We start from the raw sequence: 25,695 nt of genomic DNA, 5'->3' as shown, positions 1-25,695 counted from the left end.
AGAAGAGAGGGAGGGCAGGAAGGAGCAGGGGAGGTAAGAGGGGTAAGAGGGGAGAGCATAGAGTAGAGAGGAGATCAAGAGAGAAGGAGAGAAGGAAAGAAGGAAGAAGGGAGGTAGGAAATAATATTACAGGAAGCTACTGGTATATTTATCTATCATGGTGATTATTTCATATATATATATATATACACATATGTATATATCAAGATATCATACCACACATTTTAAATGAATATATTTTTGTCGATCATGCCTCAATAAATCTAGTGGAAGCATTATTTAATGGATTATACAAAATTTTATTGAAAGTTAGGACAATAGAGCACTTGCCATAAAACCCTGCATTAACATTTGGCCTTCGCTTAATGGTTGTTAGTGGTAGTTTCTAAGATAAATTGAGCTTTCTATAAAAATAAACTCAGCGCTAAGAGTCATAATTTGTACCAGACTCAGGAGGGAGAATTCCTTTTCCAAGAACGCAGTTGAACTGCTATTCTTGCCAGAAGCTATATACTGTTCTGCAGTTTATTTCCTTTGTAGTAGAAGAAAGAACTTCAAAGCCACAAGGCTACACATGCTCCAAGTATGTCTACATTCCAAACTAACTTTCACATTATATCATTGACAAACATATCATATATATTACTAGCGTAGAAATGAGCACAGGCAGAGAGGGAGCGTGATGGAAAACACGGGAGCAAAGAATATGAACGTAAAAATTAAGCTTTCTAACATAGCAATGTGACTAGAAACTCCACACGTCACTTGAGCAGACTCCATGCTCCTTGACATGTTCTGTAGGTCAGATAACGTTCTGACACTTGAACACTAACAAATCTATGTGTTTTTAAAAGTGTTTTAACATCGTGTGTATGTGTGTGTGTGAGTGTGTGTGTGCATGTGTGTATGTGTGTGTGAGTGTGTGTGTGTGCATGTGAGTGTGTATGTGCGTGTGAGAGTGTGTGTGCGTGTGTGTGTGCCATGACACACATGTGGAGGTCAGATGACAACTTTCAGGACTCAGTTTTCTCCTTCTACCATGTGGGTCCCAGAACCAGGACATTGTGATTGTCTGCTGAGCAATCTTATCAGCCTGAATAAACATACATTTTGAAGGCTCATTTTAAAAGCAAAGAGAGTCCTGAGGGTCAGGATTTTTTTTTTAAATTCACATGAATTTTTTACATAATTCACTTAACTTTATTTTTATGTGCATAGGTGTGAAGGTATCAGATGCCCTGGAACTGGAATTATAGACAGTCATGAGCTGCCATGTGGGTGCTGGGAATTGAACTCAAATCCTCTGGAAGAGCAGCCAGTGCTCTTAACCACTGTGCCGTCTCTCCATTGCCCGCAGGGCAGAATAAAAAAAAAAAAAAAAAAAACTCTGCTGGGAAAGACAGAAACCCCAGGGTCCACATTGCCACTGGTGTGCTCTCGCCCTCTGAGCAGTTCTGAGAGGGATAGAGGATGGCTGAACCTATGCTGAGAGTCACAGCCTTAACTAGTTCACCTGGGTTCTAGGATTACTACTTCCCTGACAGAGCTGCTGAGGATGCCACAAAGTTTATTGGTCTGTTTACAGCTTCCTTACCAATTGTGACATGAGCTAGCTGAGTTTACAAAGTAACACTGATAAGTTTTTAGGTAGAAAAAGATTCTTCTTCTTCTTCTTCTTCTTCTTCTTCTTCTTCTTCTTCTTCTTCTTCTTCTTCTTCTTCTTCTTCTTCTTCTTCTTCTTCTTCTTCTTCTTCTTCTTCTTCTTCTTCTTCTTCTTCTTGCCTGAAGGTCAGAGAGTAAAACAGCCACTGTGGTCAGTCTTACAGACCGGGCAATGGTGACAACATCTTTAGTCCCAGTAGCCACACTAGTTTGCCATAGAAACTGGGCAGTAATGGTGCATGCCTTTAGTCCCAGCCCTAGAGAGGAATATAAGCTCTCAGACACGGTCTCATTCTGAGATTCCTGGAGGCAAAATCGCCATTTCAGACTGAGGTAAAGGTAAGAGCCGGTGGCTGGCTGTTTTGCTTTTCTGACCTTCAGACAAATTTTATTTATTAAAATAAAAATGAACTATCACTACATCTTCCCAAATGCGATTCTGACTACATGAACCCTGTCCCTCTGGAAAGCCCTGCAGAAGTTTCTCAGCAGTCTGCTGAGTACTGTGGGTCTGACTCTGCCTGAGTTCACTCACCTCTTCTCCTACCACCCAGTTCTGTGTTCCAACCACACACGTGAAACATCTGTTCTCAACCCGTGGCTCCCAACCCCTACAGGTTCATATAACATTACAGTTCTTAACAGTGCAAAATTACAGTTATGAAATAGCAACAAAATAATATTATGGTTGGGGGCCACCACAACATGAGGACCTAAAGAAAGTTTACTGCCTGGCTGGGTCAGACACACCTGTAATCCTAGCTCTTGGGTGGGGAAGATAGAATAGTCAGGAATTCAAGGCCAGCCTCCGCGTGTACAGCAAGTGAGAGGCCAGCCTGTGCTGTCAAAGACGATCCAATCTGATCTCAAACCATCCAATATTTGCCCAAACGCACTGACCTCGTGTGTCTGCAGGCCTTCACACTCGTGGCTGCTCCCTCAACTTGAAATGCCTCCCTAAACCCACTCTGCCGTTCATCAATTGCACAGCAAACACTGACAGAGCTGATGGCTATGAAGTACTGAGTAGGCAATGGGTGACCCAAACTGAGCAATGGCGACAACCACAACCTACTGACTCAGTAAAAACCGCAGCACAAAGCTTCTGCCTAATAGGATTTGAGTTCCAGGGGGTAATCCTTAATAATATTGACATATACTTCAACATCAACAAAAGAGAACGTGGGGACCCGGTTTAAGCCTTATTTCAAGTATATTGTCTTTTAAAATGATCCATAGCATGCTCACAGGCCGATCCAGTGAAGGCAATTTTTCAACTCATGGTCCCTCTTCCCAGGTGTGTTAAATTGGCAACTGAAGCTAACTAGGGCACCTGGATATTTTAAAGTATTCAGAATTTATTATGATTTTTGTCAGATGATAATAATAATGAAATTATGTACTTTTTAAAGTAAAACTGAGGGTATCTTCTGGAGATACATGCTAAAACATTCACCAACACAATAATACAAAGTCTAGAATTGGATTCAAAATACCAAATTGGAGGCTTGGAGGGCTGAAAGAAGTTCAGATGGAATAAGATTAGTGGTGGGTAGATACTTGCTAAATCATTTCTCTACTTTTGTATATACTTGAAAAATCCATAAGACCAAGCTTTAAATAGTTATATAAGAACATATAAGTTTATTATCTGAAGCTAAGAATATACCAAAGCAAAAAAATAAAATGTATCTTTGACTTTAGAAAAACTAACAGTATCTGCCAAAATAATGTTTTTATTGGTTTTTATTGATTGTAAACAATATTTCTAAATATTCAAGTATGTTAATAAAATATTTATGCACAACTATAGCTGTGGTTTCGATCACTTGTGAAGAAATATTATGAAAATGGAAAGAACTACCCATCAGTTCCCCTTTTGTTCTTCCCTAGTATGAGGACTAGCACCCCAGCTGCCATAAACCTGGCCTAACCTTGGGGACCCACTCTTTTCCCCTCCCCTAGGCACCTGAGTGCAGATGCGCGCTATGCCTGCCCCCTCGTCTATATGGAAAAGCCCCACTTTCCCTGCCAACGTACAGTTTTTTACAGTCAACTTGGTTCTCCTAGACAGACTTCTGTTTTCTCAATACCCGTATTTCTATCATGGCATAGAAAAATATTTTAATTATCTGAATATCTCCCCCCTTAGAAATCAACTAACCGAAAGGGCAAACTCAAGCCGACATCCACAAGAGGGCGCCAAAAATCAACAATCAGAGACCAGAAATAAGACCCAAGGGATTAGAATGGTTACCTGGAAGGCAAGCTGAAATTCAGAAATTGGGAAAAGGACAGAAATGTGGGCAGGTTAACTAGAGGAAGAAAGTCAAGAATAAATGTCAGAAACACTGGTGGGGCAGAGTTACACTTTCCTAAGGGAGTTCTGCCCAGTGATGGCCTTCTAGTCAGGAGGTTGCAGTCTGAATTCCGCTCTCAGATGAGGAATGCCTGGGGCTTCCGTTCAGCTATGACTCCAGGACCAGGAATACATAGGAAGCAAATCTGTGGGGCGAGCTGGATATCCAGGATGAGAGTGGAGCAAAAGCCATCTGTGGCTCAGAGAATGAGAAGAGCCAAGGCAGCTCAAAGCGGTCAGTCAGTCATTCAACAAACATGTTCTGTGTGGCGAGCCCTGTGCCATGACCTCACTGTGAAGAACAGCCTGAGTACCTCTGGGAGGGCGTTATGGGAGGGAAGCACAGTTCTGAAGAGAATATATGACGGAGGTTTCCAATTCAGCCAAAAAGCTTAAGCAAATGATGAACATAAAATTGGCTTATATAAAAACTGTAGGGCTGAAGAGGTGGCTCAGTGGTGACTGCTCTTCCAGAGGACTCGGGTTCAGTTCCCAGCACCCACATGGGAGCTCACAACTGTCTGGAAATCCAGTTCCAGGAGATCTGACACCTCCACACCAAGCACATAAAATGAAGTTAAATAAATCATTTAAAATTGTTTAAAACAAACAAACAAACAAACAAAAAACTGTAGTCAGGAGCAAAGAGCAAAAAGCCAGTAATTGAGAGGGTTCAGTGGAGCCTAAGACAGCAGTCTAGGAGGGTGGACAGAGGGCAGTGTATACAGGGAACTGTTTCCTTCTGATGGCCCAGCCTAGGGACAGGACAAAAGGGGCATTTGAACTGGATCAGAGACAGAGTATACAGCACTCAATATAACGATGGAACGCTAGTTGAGTGTGAATGTGACAGCTTGGATTTTTAACACTGATTTAATTAATCTGATCCTTGAAGAGAAGAGTATTTCCAAAGCAGTAAGTCCTGTGAACTCCTGTCTTGGTTGCGGTCATGCATAACCTAGCACGCGTTTTTTGTTTGTTTGTTTGTTTGTTTGGTTGGTTGGTTGGTTGGTTGGTTTTTTTCTACCCTAGACTCTCCCTTGTTCCTTGAACAATGTGAATCAGACCAGGGAAAATGCTGGAAATTGGACACTCAGCTGAATGAAGACTTTCGAGCAAGTCATAACGACAGATTTGATGTGGAAATGATTGATGGGCTGCTTCATGGGCATAGTGAAAATGGACTAACCATCATTTTACTTTACCCCAAGTGATGGTATAGCATCTTCGCGGTCGATACCCACAAAATGCTGTTTGGGTCCTCACTGAAGCCTTGTTAACAGGCTATGTAATAAAGGAAGAGGCTCGGGGGACAACAAGGCCACTGGAAGCCTCGCGGCACGTCTGATCTTCCCATCGGCCGTCCAGCGTGGGTGTGCCCGCCTGCTCTTTCCAGCAAATGTCGGGGCTGCCTGCGCCCCGCTTTCCTTCACTACTGAGAATTTGCCAGGTGCCTTTCCTCCCCATAGGGAGAATTGCAGGAGGAAGTTCAGTCAGGGTCAAGGTGGTTTGTTTTCTCTTCCTCTTCCAGGGCTTTCTTCTACAAACTGAGTTGTTCTGCCAAACGGTAGGAAACGCTCTTTGTCTCTTCCGCACTCCGGTTTCCTTAACGCAAGCACTATCTTCAGACCCTGCCGATGCCACACTTAGACTTCACGTAGGTATTTGTTTTTTCCTGGAACGGTGATGGGATCAAGGCTTGAATCCATGAAGCAGTCTGTGAGAAAGTCTAGAAGCTGAAGGTAGTTCTCCGGTGGACGGGGCTGATTTAAGTGATGCCAACCAGCCCCACTGTTCTCTAAGAACTGTAACCTTGTTGAAACTTTATTACCAAAAAAAAAATGGTTCAGGGTTGAAATTCTCTCGGATGATATCCTGTTAATGCTCCTGGATCACAGTCTGACCTGCATCTAGTAACAAACACTACCTCAAATGTGAAAATATGTTAAAACAGGACTTGGGGGCTGGAGGATGGTTCCGCAGTTAGGAGCATTTCTGCTCTCTCAGAGGACCTGGGTTCAGTTTCCAGCATCCTGATTGGGTGGCTCATGATCATTCCATAACTCCATCTCCCGAGCATCCAGCTTCCTCTTCTGGCATCCAGAGGCACCTGCACACACTGTGGCATCTGAGCACACATACATGCACACACACTCACGCACATTTTTAAATTATTTTTTAATAGAGCTTCTAAAGTATTGCTAAACTTCTAGTTCTTTCTTTAGGCAATTAAACCTGTACCATATTATGTAAATGCAAAAATACTAGCTGTCAAGGGAGTCATAATGAGAAAAACGGTTTCTAGCCGAAAGTCAAATAAAATCATGGAATTATAAATCAATACAGTCCTCTTATTTCCATGTGAGGACAGTATTGGCACACAGTGATGAAACTCATCCTGTAAGGAGCTAAAGGCATGAGTCCTCTGTTCTGCCCTGCTCAATGCTGTAGTACAGAACATTCGAGAGCCTTGGGCCTCCTCCTTGCTGTCTTCACGTTTGTTTCTTCGTATTTAGCAGGACCCCCATTGGGCTCTATTGAGAGGTGTGTGCCTCTGAATCGCCTTAAACATGGCTTAACTTGTCTTCAAGTTTCCCGTATTTAACTTTTATGTTCAGCTTGAGCATAACAGTGAGACTTTCAGAATTCTCTGAGAAATGTCCTTTGCACCAGCGACGTTAACTCTTCCTTGGACTTTAGTTCTCCTCGGCTACCATGGGTGAGGGCTTCATCTTTTAGATCCTTGTTTTCACTTGAGTATGGAGTTGTGTTCAGCCCCGCCTTTTCACCTTTGGAAACCTTTGTGTTTGTGCACCGTGAGAGTTTACAAACAAGTTGGTATTTAAAGGTAAAGAGGTTTAGTTGGGTAACTGTGACGGCTCTGCTAAAATGAGAGGTGCTTCGGAGAAGAGCACAGGAAGCAAGCTCTCTCCAACTGTGAACTGTTTGTTAGCCTGAAGGACAGCCACCTCCTCTCAATTCTGCCATCCCAAGAGAATGAGAGATCATCCCCTTGGATTAGGGGTGGTGATATTTTCTTTTTCTATTAGCACACATAAATGATTACAAAGGTACTTAATGGCATTTTACATACGCACTTAATATACTTTAATTGTAGCCTCCGTATTTTTAGTTACTTATCCTTATCCCCCTTTTCTCTCTTGTTTTCCTTTCCACATCTTGATAGCCCCCATTTGCTTTTGTGCCCTTTGTTCTTACGTGAGACTCCACACATGAGAGAAAACACATGATATTTGTCTTCATGTTGATGGCTTATTTCTCTTTACTTGATCCCTGCACCTATTTTTCTGCAAATGGCACCACTTCGTTCTTCCTTGTGTTTGAGGAAGTCTGCTGCGTATGGACAGCCCAGTTTCTTCATCTGTCTGTTTGATGAACACCTGGGCGGACTCCATACCTCTGTCTGTATGAGCAGTGCTGTGATATGTATGAGGATGCCGGCGGCTGTGGGATGCCCACTCTGGGGAACATGCCCAGAGGGGGAAAGCTGAGTCACATGGACCACTACATTTTTGAAGACAGTAAATACATGCCCATTAAAGTGTCTAGATGAAGACTATTAGCAAAAGCTGAAGGAAGTCAGTAGGCTTTGGTGCCTGTAGTATCAAAGAACAAACATTAAATGAGAATGTCTATGGAATTCTGAATTTGAATTCATCCTGCATTCTTAAGGAGATCGTTGAAAGTAAATGCCAACATGCCATCCAGCTAGCTTAAAGCACTTACTGCTTTAGAAATGGGACTTCATATTTGTGTGACCAAGCTGTCTTCAAAGAGAAAGGACTTTGACTTTGCAGGAAGTGGGTTGATTACCCTCAGGAATTAAAGGGAAGGGGCAAAGGCAAGTTGTCAGGTAGAAAATAATTATTGTCGGATCAGTATAAAATTTGGCCACAAGCAGCATTGGCATGTTTGTATTCAAGGCATTATCTTTGCAATGATGAGTAAGTATTTTCCAGAATAATTACGACTCTTACCAAAATACTTCCCTTGTGTGCTACAATGTGAGCAAGTTTATAAGCGGTGACTCATAATCACTTACTACACACACACACACACACACACACACAAATCCAGTGACACGCATACCTTTCATTCAGGCCTGGTAATGCCTTCCAGAACTCTCTTTTTATTCTCTGTCTCTGTCAACCAATTCTCTTTATGGCTATTAAGTCTGTAAAGCTCAGGAATCCACCGCAGCTCAGCTCACAACAAAGCGACCACCTGATATGCAGGGCTATGGGAAACTACCACAATCCCTCCCCGGGTCCGCACCAACCTGACTCAACAGTGCACCCATTAGTGGAATACAATTGTGGGCTTCCGGGGTGATCCCAGTTAGCCGCTGAACATGGAGTATCTAATTCCTCTGTTGTGTAAGGACTCATTCAGTTCACTTGCCGGAAAACCGAGTGAACGTCAAAATGAAGCAATGAAATCAGTTGACTGGCCACCTAAAATAACCACCGTTATTAAAAAAAAATACTGATTTAGTTTTTAATCTTAACAAACTGAACTAGACTAACCTTTTAGAAATTGTAAGCAATACGATTCCAGCTATAAAAAAAAGAAAAAGTATTGGCCAAGAGTCTTCAAAGAAAAAAATGCTTAATGAAGGTAAAATTAACTCATGCTGCATCGTCCCTCCACCAAAGTAAAAAAGTGTTATGCGTTGTTTCTCAGAACAAAATAATCTGAGACTACAGTTGTCCACCCGGATAACCCCTGGAAGGCGCTTTACCTTCCTAACCCCAACTGACACAGGACAAAACTAGAGACCATGCAGATGAGCTGAACCAAAGATAAACACAGGCAGTGACCGCGTGAGTAAACTTGGGTAGACCAGAAGTCACGTGACTCCCTCTCCTTTGCCCCTTCCACACTGGGCAGAGTTCACTGTCCTCCTGTCTCCCTTTCTAGTATCTTCTAACCCTCTCTTCATTCCAAGTGACTACCCTCTCACCTATTCGCAAGACTTTGACTTTTTTTTAGTGAGCTATTACATTTAGAAAATAATTTTTAATCTGGGCGTAGTGGTGCATGCCTATAATCCCAGCACTCAGGAGAGAGGCAGCTAGATCTCTGTGAGTTCAAGGTCAGCCTGGTCTACACAATGAGTTCCAAGTCAGCCAGGGCTATACAATGAAACCCTGTCTCAAAGTCAAGAAAAAAAATATTTTTTTAAATTAGTATGTGGACTTAAACTAAAATGCAGTCATGCATATTAAATAGACATCATGTATTGAGTAGTCCCTGCTCAATTGGTTTGGGAAATTCAAGGATAAACAAAGGTTTCTTCTCTGCCCGAGTTCCAGGCTTTCCACGTTCTGTACCTTGCAGGACTCCAAACACGCTCATTTCAATCTTCTTCTATTACGATTTTTCTTTTTTCTTTTTTCTGAACAAAGCATGTATTTCAGCTACCACAATGAAACGACAGTTTGAGATAGCTATGTCATAAGCTCATTCCAGATATAGAGATGTTTTTATGATGATGAATGAAATCATCACTTCAAAACTTTGCAGCATACACATTAGAAAATAAAACTGTTTTCCCCATCAAATCAGAAGGGATTCAGAGAGTCTGCTTCTTCTTATTGATTTTCAGAAGACTGAAAGACGCAGAGGAAACAGGTCTTAAGATGTCCTTCTGCGTCCTGTAACATGAGCAGTGGGCAGAGGACACAGGTGTACTCTGCCAGTGTGCTCACGTTACCTCACCTGTACCACCTTCTTTATGGCGATGGGCATGCCATTCATTTGGGCATTGGCTGTATGAGTCTTTCACGTTGTTTACAACAGCCCCCTAAGATAGAGCCTACTACAGTATATCCCCAAGTCAGTCTTGTTTCCAGGTCTCTGCTGTTAAAGTTAGTATGACTCACTTCCCTTAACATACCCCGGTTACCTAAATTCCAACCATTCAAACCGCACTTTCCCCTTCGTTCTACAATCCCAGGGAGTTTCACGACAGAAGCCAGACTTCTGCCTGAATTTCAAAACCATGTCCATCTCCCTTGTTATAGGAGAGGGAGCAGATGCTGCCGGCTTAAACGGTTACTTAAGTCATGATTTCCTACTAGGACAGCACTCCCAGTATTCCCCAGAGCTCACTGCCACCATCCCTTACCACTGGACACTTTGAAGGACACTGCTGAGCAACGTTGTTTCAAATAGGAAGCATTGTAAATAAGAATGAAGTGTCAGTCATCTCAATCGATGACCAGCCTCCAAAGTTCTTAAACCCAATCTCATGTGAAACTCCTCTATGCCACCTCGTCCCAAATAAAAGCGGACAGTAGCCCTTATCCCCGAAGAGGTGTGACAATGGGAACTTCAAACGTTTCATCTAGCATTTGGTCAACAGAAAAACAGGAATAAAAGACGTCAGAAGGTGCTAAGCCACAAACATGTTCATAACAATGGAGACACGTGAGAGGATTTGTCGGAAGCGATGGTCTTGTTCTCACGGGGAGGGGGCCCCAGAGGATATGCGGCTCTTCATCTGTCTTGAGCGAATGTTTACTTTGGTCTGTTTTCACTTCCTCTCCTCTCCCACTTCCTACTAAACATGTCACGTTGAACTCACGTCAAGTCAATATTTAAGGGCCTCGTTGTAGCAGCTACATTGTGTCCACTTCCTGGTGTTACCAAATATATCACCGTGCTCACTTTCAAAATAATTAAACACAGTTATTAAACTAAGATGGTGCCTGAGCTATCCTCTTCCTTATTCCTCTTCCCACAGTCAATCTCCACACTTTCGAATCAAACCATGTGAAACACGGGCTGCTTGGTGTGGAAAACTGACTGCTCGCTGCGATCCTGCACCTGTTTCTCCCTTGGTGACTCCATGAAGCCAGAGAAAAGATGGCAAAGAATGTGCCAATTCCAGCGGCTCACCCAGAATCGGATCTCTATGTGGATAAACTCTGGAATCCGCATTTTCTCCTGCTTTTGATAATTCCCACCAGTTATTTAGCATCATTATTTAAGTCAGATACTGGCTATTCTGAATTCATTTTTACTCAGCTTGTTTAATTGTCCCTTTTTTGTTGTTATCTGTGTTTTCATGGGAAAGAAAGCTTCAGCTTTTGTCTTCTAAGTTTTCCACAGAATTTCTCATTCTGCTTTATTTATAATTTCTAATTTGTATCTTTTCTATTTTCTTAGCTTTTCTTTCTTCATAGCAACTTGGTCCCCATGTCTCCCAACTTCACCCCCATATCACATTCTTTTGTCTACAAGGAGGTTGAGATTTTATTTCCTTTAGAGTCTTATTCCTTGTCTTCACATCATCTCTAATGAAATCTTGAGCCTATGGACAGCATTCCTTAATTCCTTAATGCCTGAGGTCTCTTTTGAATGTCAAAACCTTTCTTCAAATATATGACAAAGAGTGAAATGAAGGCTCCAGCCTTCTGTCCTCTATATCCAAACTTATCACCATGTGCCATTGTATTTCCTCCCAGTAAACAGGTAGAATCCATGTCCTAAACCTCTGAAACAGAGAGACAGGAGGATCTCTGTGAGTTCAAGGCCAGCCTGGTCTATAGAGCTAGTTCCAGGCTAGCTAGGACTCTACACAGATAAATCCTATCCCAAAACAAAAACAAAAATAAAAAAAAAAACCCTAAAATCGTAGGCAGACAGCTGGTTTGTTTCCCGGTTGCCCAGACCTGAAATAATCACATAGAAACTATATTAATTACAACACTGTTTGGCCAATGGCTCAAGCATATTTCTAGCTAGCTCTTCTATCTTAAATTAACCCATTTCTATTAATCTGTGTATCACCACAATGCTGTGGCTTACTGGGTAATGTTTCAGGTGTCTGTCTCCTTCAACAGCTACTTGGTGTCCCTTTGACTCTACCTACTCTTCTCTCTCTCTTCCCCTCTCCCTCTCTCTCTCTCTCTCTCTCTCTCTCTCTCTCTCTCTCTCTCCATATATATATATATATATATATATATTTTTTTTTTCTGCTTGGCTTTACCCTGCTAAGCCATTGGCCTAGATAACTTCATTCATCAACCAATAAAAGCAACACATATACAGAAGGACATCCCATATCATCTCCCCTTTTCTGTCTAACTAAAATGGAAGGTTTTAACTTTAACTACAAAATGGCACCAACATGGGGCAAGAATTTTCACATAAAGCCTAAGAAAGCTTCTTTAAAAATGGGCTTTTAGACTTACTAAAACAGGAGTCAGTTGAAGCTTCTGGTAGCCACATATTTACAGATAGGCTCTGTTTGCTGGTGGTTTGCAGAGGTATGGCTTCTTTAAAAGCTGGCTTCCTGGTTTGTGCTGGCAAGACAAATGTCTCTGTGTCTGTTGGGAGGTTCTGCTATGGAGCAGTTAAATGGGGTCTATGAGAAGCATGTTACAAATTGCTTAATGGCAATATATACCCACTGTGTCCCTGGAGCTGGGACAGTAAGCATGACTTGTGGAGGTGGTGAACATTGGAGAAAGTGGAGCAAACAGGCAGGGCCATGGAGTTGGTTCCAGCTATGCCCACTTACCATTTTCTTAAAAAGGCATTCCTGGTCAAAAAATGATTACAGATATGCAATAAAAATGATTCAGACAAAAATAAACCTCTGAACAGGTCATAGAATGTTTTTTAAAATGTATGTAGGCTTGGGAGAGAGAATAAAAAGAGGATAAACAGTTTTAAAAGGAAATAATAGTTTTAGAAATAAAGCAAAGTTTTTAAAGAGACAATAAAAGTAATATAAAAGAGTACAGACAGTCATAGATTAAAGGAGTAAAGAAAAATAAGCCATGTAAAGATAGAAAATACACAGAGAATCTAGATTATGCATATTATTGTATTTTCTTTGAATTTTTTGACTGCAGAGAGACATTTGATTCTGGGGGCTGCTAAGTTAAACCAACATAAAAGTATCTTGACTTCAAAATTTAAGTCTAAGGATAAGCTGCTTTGAAAAACATGTCCTGTTTTTGTTTCCACAGAAGATGAGAACCTGTGGATTCCTTCCAGTCTAATGTGGCCTGGTGGAACAAGACCTCCTGGAAGGTCTCTGTGAACCCTAAAAATATTTTGACCAACAAACTGCAGGAAGCAGTTTGGAGAAAACAGCACCCAAATTCTTAAAATGATTGGTTGCAAATGTTTGTTTTCATTTAAAGGGGGATATGACACAGAGATAAGTACTTTACATTCGTATGGACTTTTGTCTATCGATAGAAATTTAACATCCATTTTGTTATATGTATATTTCTATTCTTGTTTAAGGTATTATGTTTATACACTCATTTGAAAATGTAATGGGCCTGGAGGAATGGCTCAGATGTTAAAGACTAGGCTCACAACCAAAAATTAAAAATGAAATGTATAATTAAGAAACACAGATTAATAGAGAGTCATTTTCTAGATACAGAAAGATATACCTCAGATGGATAGGTATTCTTCAAACCTTTCAAAGACCTGCAGAATATGACATTTAAAATGTTCTAAAAGCTTAGGCTTTTCATGACAATGAGACACATCTCCTGGCAGCACCAATCTACTTCAAGAGGTTGATGGGCATTGAAGAAATTTGTTATGGAATTTTGCCTTCAATGCGACAAGGCTAGCCATTTGAGCAAGAAATTGTTCTTGCCTGGACTCGTTGATGGTATGCTGAATGAACTGGACATGCAGGACCCATAGAAAAATGACTGCTGAACTTGATTAAAGGTGAGACAGTCCTTTGGTGTTCCTGCTTCATGAAAGAAACCAGACATTCTACAGGACACAGAAGAAAGCAACTAATGAACTTTGCCATTACAAGACAGAACAGATCTTCAAATTTCCTACTTCATGGAAAAGTCTGCCAGATACTATGAGCCTATAGGCTGAAGATGGATGCCCCAATGTTACAAAAGAACTTTGGGTGACTGTGCAGGCAGCAATATGTCTCTGTCAATTCTAGAACTTTGGAAGTTGCTTATAATGCACTTCTGTTTACTTAGGTAACATTATATCCTTCTAGGGTCTTTGAAGAGTTGAAGACAGACAGTTAAAGTTTTCCTTGTTATGATAAAGGATAAATTAGTTATAAAACTTTAGATTCATAAAGATAGGATAGATGACTAAATATTGTAACTGCAATTCTGGACATAAGTAATGCCAGTGTTATAATAATTATTAATAAGAAATAATGAAAAGACAAAATATATTTGGTGACTTGAGAACATGGATAATCTTGTGTGATGATGCATGGGTGGCTAGGCAACATGCAAGAGACCTGGCTTTTGTTCTTTTGAACCATCAAAACGTGTCAATGAACAAATCTGTCTCATTTCACTTTAAGCAAGACCAACCATTTGCACATGCTTCCCAGCACTGGACCTTTGTTGAGCCTGAACTTCCAGCCTATAGCAAGTGCCTCTTTTTACTGGCCACTGTCTCAGCACTCGTTCACCCCTTCAGCCTTGTAGCACTCTGTCTGCCATATAAAGTGGCTCACGAAACCAGATAAATACATCAAAATACAGACACATGGTAAATACACGTGTCTATAACACCATTCTGACACTTTAAATGTAACTGGTATTATCGCCTGTGTTTATTTTTTAATTGTGTCCTTTTTCTTTAATTTCTACCTCTCTCAAGCTTGTTTCTGATTGCAAAGTACAAATGAAGCCCCAGCTTAACTTCTGTCTGCAAACACTTTGGGAGTGTGGACCATGCACCTACACTTCCCACTTCTTTTCTCCTTCTACCCTTCTCCTGCCACACCTCCCCATCCTACTTAACCTAAGTGCCCCTTTGTCTGCTGTGCCTTTCATGACCGCAAAGCTAGGAAAGAATCCTCCTGCTTTCCCAGAGCCTCCTTAACCTGCCAGGTATGCTTTTCCTTTATAAATATCATCAATGCAAAATCTTCAGCAAGCCTTTGATCTACTTAAGAAGTCAAAAATCACTACAGGAAAAAGAACGCGCCATTACTCCCAACTGCATTGTACTCATTAAAAACTCATGAGGAGTTTTGAAAAAGACTTCAGAGATTGGGTGCCTTCTGCAGGACCCAGGCATGACAGGGTCAATAGAGGACAGAGTCTTAATAGTTTTCCCTAAGGCAATGCCTGGTTCCAAGAAAGACCACAAACTGACACTACCCAGGCATCACCCAGGAACAGATCATTCAAAGGAAATTTCTAACATTTCAACCATTGTAGATAGATAGGATCGCCTGCCAGCACACACCCATCATTTTCCACCAGGACACCCCTAGACAAATGTCAGCCAATCAAGGGCCCTGAACCCTAGAAATTCCTCACCCCCACCTTTGCCTCTCTAAAAACCCAACCCTAACTGAATTCGGAGCTCCCCTATCACTCCCCGATCACATTGGACACAAGGAGAGACTGAATTTGCAAACTTGTGTAAGAATAAAGGCTCTTGGCTCTTACATACAGGACTCAATCTCCTAGTTGGTTTTGGGAGGACTCATTATCTGGGCATAACACCTTCTGCATCATAGTTAACCTCCATCAGATAAAACAGCCAATGGCCACATTTAAAGAGACAAGGAGAAGAACTGAATTTGACAAATGCCTGTGGGCTTGCAGAGGGATGGTTGGAGAGAAGGGGAGGCTCTAATGGAGTGTTAAGCCTGAACTGAACTTGAATGCTGGGCAGAATAGACTGTTTAGGTATCTAGTTTGGATCTCGTAAGACTGTGTGATTCATACATTCCTTTCTTACAGCAGAAGTTTTCCCAAAAACACCTTAAGGGAAAAATAAAAAGAAGAAGAAAAGCAAAAACAAGAATGAAGTAGATTTGGTGAGGGCGGAGTGAAGGAAGAATGGGGTACTGCTAGAGCTTAGCATGTTCCACAGTTGCACCGTCATTCTAGAATGTCTCAGAACTAACGTATCTGCCAGATCTGAAGTGTTCTGTAATGGACTGTGTTTCTGAAGAAGTGTTTTTAATTAAGTCAAACACTCTAAGCTTTGATGAGAAGCTGAGAAATCCTAGAGCTTTTATCCGCAATAGCATCTCTCAAACAAATCTGGGATGTATTTCCTATGGAACAGAAAAACAATGCATTAGTGGCGTGAACCCTGATAAAGGGCTTTAAGGATCCCGTGTTTATCGAGCTGTTGCTCAGCAGTAATGAAATAATGACTCCGCGGGAACTCAATCCGCTCTGGGAACAGTTCTTGAACGCTGTACCCAGGGAGCCTAGTAATGTAATTTGAAGAAACTGTGTCTGAGGAACAGGAAAACAACCCAAGCTGTTATCTCTTATTGAGTCTATTTTCTTGCAGAGAATCCTGAGAAAACAAAAGACGTTTTGTTTGAAGTGTTTTGGGTTTTTTTTTTTTTTTTTTTTTTTTTTTTTGTCTTCTTCAAGCCTGAGAGGAGAAAACAAAAATCTCTTTGAAGTATTTACAAATTAAACATCTCTGAGACTATTTCTTCCTTTATATTATCCCAAATATTTAGTAGTTCTGTAATTGGATAATTATGTACTTGGCGTTCACATGTGCCTGGAGGTAGGTACTGTGGACGACACAGAAGAACTCAAACGGCATCAGCTCCACCTGGGAACAAGAGGCTTCTGGTGCAGCAGAAACCCTATAATTCCTTGGTGCTTAAAGGCTTGAGCCATGGCTTTGTTTATACATTGGAATCATATGGGCCTTGCTTTGTTTTTTTAATGCTGTTTTGTGATTCTAATTCCTGAAGTTGTTATTTAATGTATGTGGGGTGCACTTGGAAATTGGGGTTTTCCCAAAGAGCCCAGGAATATTTCTAAGGAACGTGGTGTTGGAGAACCATTGTCTTGCACTCAGTGAGGCCAGCCCATCCATTCTTTCCCTGGGCTGCCCAGGGTTTGAATCTGGTTAAGCTAGATACTGAAGACTCGCATTTCTGACCAGCTCCCAAGAAATGCTAATGTGATGCCATTTCCTTTCTCTTGCATCCTTTGCATTGCTTTGCTCCAGCACAAGCAGACACGGCTGAAATTGTGTGTCAAGGGCTAGCTTATTCTCTCTAGTGCAGTTAGTGCCATTGTATCTTAAGTCTGACTCTCACACTTTTGAAATGAAAGCACAGACTCTATCCACAAGAAAAACTATCAGGAACAAAATTAATGTTAACTGAAAAGTTTGCTGCCTGTTACAAGTTGAACCCCCCCCCCCCCACACACACACACACAAGACACCATTCCTTACTCTAGAACGCCAGAAGATGATCTTACCTGGACATAGATGTAACTGCTGATGTGAAAGCCAGAATGAAGCCACACCAGGATAGGATGGGCCTTAGCACAATGTGGCTGACCTTACAGGAGACAGTATTCCTAAAACGTGGAGGCAGAGACTGGAGCAAGACATCTGCCGGCCTGGTAACCACTGGCTGCAAACACTGGGCTCTGGATCCATGCCATTTAAAGGCTGTGGGAAGCCAGTATCCTCAATTTTGTTTCCATAGGTAGGGAGCTATTGGGACGGGTTTGGGTTTTGTGTTTTACATCCAGAACCTGTAGACTTGGCCTGCTCATAACAACTAAGGTGATTTTGCTACAACATCCTCAAAGTTGGCTTGTTATTGACAATGGCATATAACAAGGGAAAGATTATAAAGGGGAGAAGCAAGTGACTGGGTTCTGGGAAAACAAAACAAGCAACAGAAGCAGGGGGTGGGGGGAGCAGGGGGCATCATAAATCCCAAGGACAGGGAAGAGGCTACATAGCACGGGCTTTGTTCTGAATAAGTAATCTTAAACTAGGCTGGAAACGTCGTATCATGACAGAAACACATTGTTTTGCAATTATGCCAGTCTATTAAATCCCAGAAAATATGTGCAATTTTAAAAGAAGTCACAGCATGTTCATGGAGTGAAAGTAGCAGCCAGCATCAGGAGCAGGCTGTGTCAGAAACAGGAACACACTCGCCTTCCCTTCCACAGTGTCAGGAGTACGCTGTGTCAGAAACAGGAACACACTCGCCTATCCACAGTGTCAGAGTTTGTTGAGAAAGAATGAATTCACAAGACACCGCAGTTTCAGAGGCCGGATACTCCTGCTTTCCGTGTGTGTGTGTGTGTGTGTGTGTGTACATATACAAACATATATACCCTTATATGGTACCATACGTACTACACAAACATGTATGTATATGTGTATATATTCATATACAGAATGGGTACAATGTTTTCAAGAGGTAAATAGTCCTAAAAGACAAGAGCTTAGAAACTAATAGGAATGGCATTGAGTCTGTAGGAGTGAGGTGATGAAACCAGAGCTGCAGAAGCTGCTGGGGCTGCTGTGTCTGTCTGCTGTGTCTGTCTGCTGTGATTGTCTGCTGTGTCTGTCTGCTGTGTCTGTCTGCTGGGGCTGCTGTATCTGGCTGCTGTGTCTGGCTGCTGTGTCTGGCTGCTAGGGCTGCTGTGACTGTCTGCTGGGGCTGCTGTGGTTGCTGCTGGGACATAGATTTGGGCTGTAGGGTCATTCGAGGAGGACATATCAGTTAGACTGAACAGGCACTTCTCTACCCTCGGTTCCCTGGCGTCCACACCAGGTGGTCAGGGAGTGGGCACTGTGTGTCTAGACAATCGCAGGACAGTAGAAGCTGCCACCTTCACAGTGATAGGTGTCTAGCTCTTGATGAAGCTGGAATAAAGAAATTTCTTTTTTTCCCTGACCTGGTGTGTCCAATACATTCTCGGGCCTAGTTTTCCTAATAAAAATTTGATTATGCCCTCATGGCCTTATGTTTTCAATTAACTCTGTTAATATGCTTATAAGGGGCACCTTTCCTACTTCCAGGAATAAATCATTTGCCAGTCTATATCAAGTAAATGGTGCCTGTTATATGCTGCTGATCACATGTTGCCCAGGTACAGGATCATCCTCTGTCCCCAAAATGGATTTGCCAGCTGCTTGAAAAACAAAAGTCTATGAGACAAAGTGCAGTCAGGAAAATCGTGTTTTGCACAGTATGGAGTAACTTGGGACAAGGCACAGCCTAATCTCATCTCAGAAGCTTTCCACAAAGGTTGGTGTGAGAATCATAAAGGGCTCAAAACTGTCAGGAAGCATCCGGTAAATACTATTTATTAATAGGAAGCAGATGAAAGAGGACTGAAAACAAACTCCTTCCCGAAGTTTCCTTTCTGGCCTCCTATTTATTATAAAACTTAATATTTTTCTCATTTCAACTAAATCCCGCCTTGAACTTAGCCCAGAATAGAAGGTGGTAAATAGTTAAATAGAAACAGCAGTAGTAACAGAAGTGAACTCTTCCTAGGAGAGTCACCTGCAGCTACTGTCACCAGAGCCCCGACAAGCACAGCACACAGGACTCTGGATGCTCAGAGGTTTCTGTTCAACTACATAAAACTGCAGAGTAGATCTTAGAACTCTCTAGCATGCTTCAAGGCAAGAAACTTGATGCAGTGGAGATTTCTAGCTGCTAATTGTTCAAACCTCACTCGTGCAAAAAAGAAAGAAAGCCCTTCTATCTAAAGTTATATACTCAGGGCCAAGGACCTTCCAGCCTATCTCCAAATAAGCAACTTTAAACTGGGGCATGCTGGCAAGAAGAGAGATGCTGGAGGAAAAGCCACCTGGACTGAAGGGCCCACTCTCCCAGGAAAGCAGAGCCACCAGCAAGCACCCCAGGCATGCAGCCTGGGGACCAGGATTCACGCTTGTGGCTTCATAGGACTCGCTATCAAATTCAGGGCTCTCTGCTCCCCAGCTTTGATTTTTGTTCCACATATCTAAGTACCCTGCTGGGTCCAAACAGTCGGCACCTCTATTCCATAGGATGTCAGCTTCACCTAAATGCTAGGGGTTAATTAGATTATCTACTTGGGGACAATGACACATCTTTTATTGTCAATCTAAATTCCATTTCAGCTCGAAACATTTTTGCCACCATTATGACAGATGCGTGGGAGGAATGTGTCGGCTTCTCATTCATCCAGGTTTCAACACCCTCTGGAGTTCCAGTCAGACCGGCAGCGTGATGCCTTGAAGGCTGAGGGCAGTGGAGGAGCCCTGGATCCACAGCACGCTAGCCCTGGATCCACAGCACACTAGCCCTGGGTTCACAGCACGCTAGCCCTGGGTCCACAGCACGCTAGCCCTGGGTCCACAGCACGCTAGCCCTGGGTCCACAGCACGCTAGCCCTGAATCACGCTAGCCCTGGATCCACACAGCACGTTAGCCCTGGATCCACAGCATATCAACCCCCAGGACTGTATAACTCTCCCGCATCAGCCGCTTGCTCACTTTCTCACTGAAGGCTGCTAAGGAAAAGAAGAAAAATGTTCTTTGGACCGACTTAATCGCGTTCTGTAGAGCTGTTCGGTACAATGCCCTCAAAGAAGGTTAAGAACACGTGTGATCCGAACTCTTCACGACTGCCACGTGGCTATGAGACGTCATTAGCATCCAAGGCGGCGGGAATTCGCTCATGCATTGCGAGGGTGCTTTTAAAAGATAGTTACATAAAGAGAACATTGAAAACCACCAAATTCCACGGAACAGGTTTCCTGCCACCCGTCTGGCTGTGGTTATCTTGTTTCCCCGGTCTTTATGCTAACAAAAGGCTCGTGTTCCTTGGCAGTTATCAGGAAAGGGCAGTAATTTTCTTGTTGCTGGCACATAAGCCATTTCATCCACTGAGATTTAAGGAGATTTATTTCTATAATCTAGAAGCCATTCGGGGATGTGATAAGAGCAGTTTCTTTACGATGTGGCACGGAGAAGGGCTTTAACAGGGTTATTGTGGGGACACTGCCCTGCAAATCTCACAGGGAAGGAATCGCGCCCTGTGTGCTACCACGAAATGGAAGAAAAGCTAAGAAGGTAGCACGAACATATTCCAAATGCCCTCTAAAAATGTGTTATGTTAGCCGGGTTGTAGTGGTGGATCTCTGTGAGTTCAAGGCCAAACTGGTCTACAGAGTGAGTTTCAGAACAAGGACTGTTTTACAGAGAAGAAACCTTCTCTTGAAAACACAAAACAGCAACAAGAAAGCATTATATTTTCCTTACACACAGAAGAGTCTAGAAATGCTTTTAAAAAGAGACCTATTCAGAATAAGAGCCCCACACTCCTTTCACCCCTCTGAAAACACATTCACAGTCAAATATTGAATGCAACATTTGAAAATGTTGATGGTTGATTCTGCTTTAGCTGAGTAATAAAAAGATAAAAGCAGAAACTAGAAAGTGTACAATAAATAGTAAAACCTAAAAGGGCTCCCAAGATGCAATGTAACATCAGAAAATGCCTCTTGAGTTTAGACGCAGAAGGTCTGGGATGTGCTTCCCTTTTATTCTTTCCGAAACACTTGCACTTAGCTCCTGCCAAACGCCAGGCCTTTCCTAACTATCATTGCTGAGCAATAACTTCAGGTAAAACAGACATAAACATTGCTGTCATAGAACTTGTGGGACATGAAAAACTTCACATCTAATTAAAATTACAGTAAGTACCACAAGGCAAAGAGCAAGGTGTAATTAGAAAATGACAGGAAAAGACTAATGCTGAGCCAGAGGACTTAAAGAAAGTTTCTCCGAGGAAGTGGCATTAAAATAAACATGGTGTCTGAGTTAGCCAGGCAGCTGGGGGTCAAAGGGCAAGGCAGGGCAGTATTCAAGCAAAGAAAAGAACATTACAGTGGTGAAGTATTTGAAACAGGGCATGTGTGAATATCTGAAGGACAGAGCAGTCCAAAGGGTTAGAATAAGGTGGACAAAAGCATAGTGGGCGGAGGAAGGACATGGGGTCAGACCACACAGATCTGGGCATAGTAGGGGATGAGTTACTATGGCATGCCAGGATTTCAAGTACAACGCTGAAATTACTTCTTAATGAATGGTCACTCTGGCTACAATATGGAGATAGAAAGAAGAGAAAAGGGTAAGAAACTCTGCAGAAGGACCTGTGTCCTGAGCAGCAGTGAACACAGGAGGGAGGAAAGGACACAGCGTGGAGGTAGAGTGAGACGGGGCCTGCTGGAGTCTGCATCTGTACATCCGGCAGAGGCTCACGTGGGAAGTTAGGCCTGGGGAGGTGTTAAAAGATAAGGCCTGGTGGGAAGATGTCAGATCACTGGGAATGTGTTTTAAGAGGGGGTTGGGACCCCAGCCCCTTCCCCTTTCTCTAAAACCCCAGCCATCAGGTTAACATCTTACTGCTTTCCAACATGATGTGCTGCCTCTCAAAGCAAGGAACCAACCACCCTTAGACCTGAATCCTCCAAACACATTAGCCAAACAGTACCTGCTTTCTTTATAAGTTGATTGTCTCTGGTATTTGTTGCAGAAACAGAAAGCTAACTAAAATGGAACCCAAGGGGCTTAGAGGAAGAGTTGATGTGGAAAGTGAGAGAGAAGACAGTGTTCGTCAGGGAACATTCCTAGGTTTATACAAGAAACTGGGAAAATGGAAGATTACCTAATAGAAAGGGGTCAGAAGAGGAGGGAAACTTTGGACTTTATGTTTGTGATCCAGCAGGCTCTTAGGTACATGGGCTTGGCCTCTATGCAGAAGTCTGACCAGTTCCCAATTATAAATTCAGACAATAACCTTTTTAACTCTGAACTTCTCTCATTACCTTCATAATGGCACTTACTTGCCCATAGAATGAAGAGAAATGTGGACAAGGCAGTCACTATGAACGTCTCGTGTGTAGTAAAGTTCCTTGTAGACACACCAAGCTCCTAATTAACGCAGGCAACATTGTACAATGGTACAAAGAAAAAAGTAAGAAATGTGAAATAAGAAACGCATGCACCAAGCACCAGTGTTTCCATTTGCTCTCCTCGACACACATTTAAGGAGAGCTGGGGGAGGGGAAAGAGTAGTATACAAATAAAAGGATTTCTTTGTTCCAGTGTTCGTTAAATTTAACTTTTCTTTAAAAAGATAAACTCATGACTCATGAAACAGAAATGTATCAAAAAATTTTATTTAGCCCATTGACAAGAAAACCAGGAAGACAAAACTAACAATAGTGATAGCCAGTTGGTGGGAAATGCAACAGATATGTGTATATAAAGGGTTAACTCTGTAGTCATTTTGGTTATTCTACCACTGTGCACTGCAAGTATAACAGTCAGGAGGTGAGCTCTGTTAAAGCTATATTTGTCTGTCTGATGTACTGGACCACACAGCATGAGTGTGATCTCCGGGGCATGGAGAACAAGCAGCAATGGCAAGGAAGCACTGTGTGCCCCTGTACCTGACTTCTAACCGAACACTCTGTATGCCAACACTCAAGTAAGCTACCCAATTTGTCAAAATTCCGGTGTGTGCTAGGCTTCAGCACTCCAGAAGGAAGGCTGCTTATGCAAGCCCTTTGGGAGAAAGTTGCTGATACTTCCAATGAGATGTTCAGTCTGAAGGTGGTTGGGGGACCCCTGACACAAAAGGATACTGAAATGAATCTATTGAACAAACAGAAGGGGACACGTTTTACAGTGTGGGTGGAAATTATCTGTGTGTGTTTACTGAACAAAATCATTTGTATTATTATCATGTCTTCGATTTGCAGTTGTGCAATAGCCAAAGGCATGGACCCCATCGAGTTAAGTAAGTCCAAGGGTACACTAGGAAAGACACTGCATTTGACTGAAAGGATACCCCCAACTCCTCCTTATTTCAAACTCTTTCATAACTATCCCTGGCATATTCACCAAATTATTACTCCCTAAGGAAGACTCTGGTCCAAGGCAAGCAATGAAGAATCTTCAAAGGCTTAAGTTAAGTGGAAAGTACTCATTTCTTAATGGTGATCCTCATTTGAATTTTTCTCGTCATTAATTCTTTATGATCCTCCAGTTAATTCTTTATGAACCATCAATTCCCTATCCGTTAAACAAAACTCTGGTCACTGTAGCTCTCTGGGAAAGGATCTATAACCCTGGATGTGCTAATTATGTTTTTGTCAACTGGTGTAGGAGGTCCTTCTGTCTATGTGTTGCTTTCATTGGTTTAATAAAGAAACTGCCTTGGCCTTTTGATAGGGCAGAACTTAGGTAGGTGGAATAGACCAAACTGAATGCTGGGAAGAAGGGCAGTGTGGCAGACACCATGAATCTCCTGCCTGAGACTGACATAGGTTAAATTCTTGCCAGTAAGCCACAATCACATGGTAATACACAGATTTAATAGAAATGGGTTAATGAAGATGTGAGAGTTAGCCAATAAGAGGCAAGAGCTAATGGACCAGGCAGTAATTTAATTAACACAATTTCTGTGTGATTATTTCGGGTGTAAGCTAGTGGGGCAGCCAGGAACAAAAGCAGGCCCTCTCTCCTTGTAACAGTCAACTTGATACAAAGTAGAGTTATTTGAAAAGGGAACTTTAGTTGAGAGAATGCCTTCATTGAATTGCCTACAGGCAACTCTGTGGGAAGTTTTCTTAGTTAATGATTAATGTGGACTGGCCCAGCTCCCTGAGGTCAGTGCCACTACTGGACAGGTGGTCCTGGGTGGTATCAAAAAGCAAGCTTGAATAAGTTATGGGGAGCAAACCAGTAAGCAGCATTCCTCCATGACGATAGATGACAAGCTACAAGATGAAATAAACCCTTTCCTCCAAAGTTGCTTTTGGTCGCAATGTTAAACACAACAATAGAAACCCTAAGATACCAAGTTGCCTGAAAGACTAAGTTTCCAAAAGAATAACATAAGTAGGTGTGTGTGAGTGTGTGAGGTGTGTGTGTGTGTGTGTGTGTGTGTGTGTGTGTGGTGTATGTATGTGTGTTATATATGTGATGTGTGTGTGTTGTGTGGTGGGAGATTGTATGTATGTGTAGTGTGGTGTATATGGTGTGTGAGTGTGTCTCTCTATGTGTGTGTCTATGTGTTATGTGTGTGAAGTGTGTGTAGTGTGTGTGTGGTGTGGGGTGTGTGGTGTGTGTGTGTGTGTATGTGTATGTATTCTTTTTCAAGACAAAGGAGACCTAGAGACTAAAAAGACTTAATTCTTTATATTTGCTATCAAATCAGGGATGCTATTTAGACACTATTTACAAGGGATAAACTAGAGTAAAGTCTTTACAGCAGGGAAAGCAAAAGAAGGCTTCCAACAGGGGAGCTGCAAATCTGAGGATGGTGGAACAGGGATAATATTGGGAGGCAGATGCCCAGTGCACCAGTGAATTTGAAAATCCACGCCTGTAATTCCAGTACTTGGGGAGCTGAAGCAGGAGGATTACTATGAACTAATGGCCAGTTACAGAGGGAGATGTCTCAACAAGAAACAAACCAAACAAATGCATTACAAAGTGATGACTCTTCTCTGTCTAAAGAACTGAGACTCTCCACACCATAGGCAGTGCAAATACAGTCCAATCACAGACTCCTTCCAGACCGAGTTCTGTGCCTTTGCTTAACTTGAATCCTCTGGTCCAGGCACCAGCACTTCCCAAGTTGGAATTCTCTGTGGAGTTTTAAGAACTTTACTACCCATGTCTGTACAGGACTCATTAAAAAGTTGGGGGGGGGGAGTAGGGAGCCCCAACATCAGCATCCTCTAACAATTCTCCAGGCAATTGCACTGCTTTGTACAGGTTAACGATCCCTGGGTCTGAATTCAGCTTCAAGAAAATGTTTCATAGAGACTCTTCTCTCTATAGTTTAAAAAACAAACAAACA

Source organism: Chionomys nivalis, chromosome 5, assembly GCF_950005125.1.
Source record: "Chionomys nivalis chromosome 5, mChiNiv1.1, whole genome shotgun sequence".
NCBI lineage: Eukaryota > Metazoa > Chordata > Mammalia > Rodentia > Cricetidae > Chionomys > Chionomys nivalis.
The sequence above is the reverse complement of the archived record's forward strand: the minus strand, read 5'-3'. Positions refer to the sequence as shown.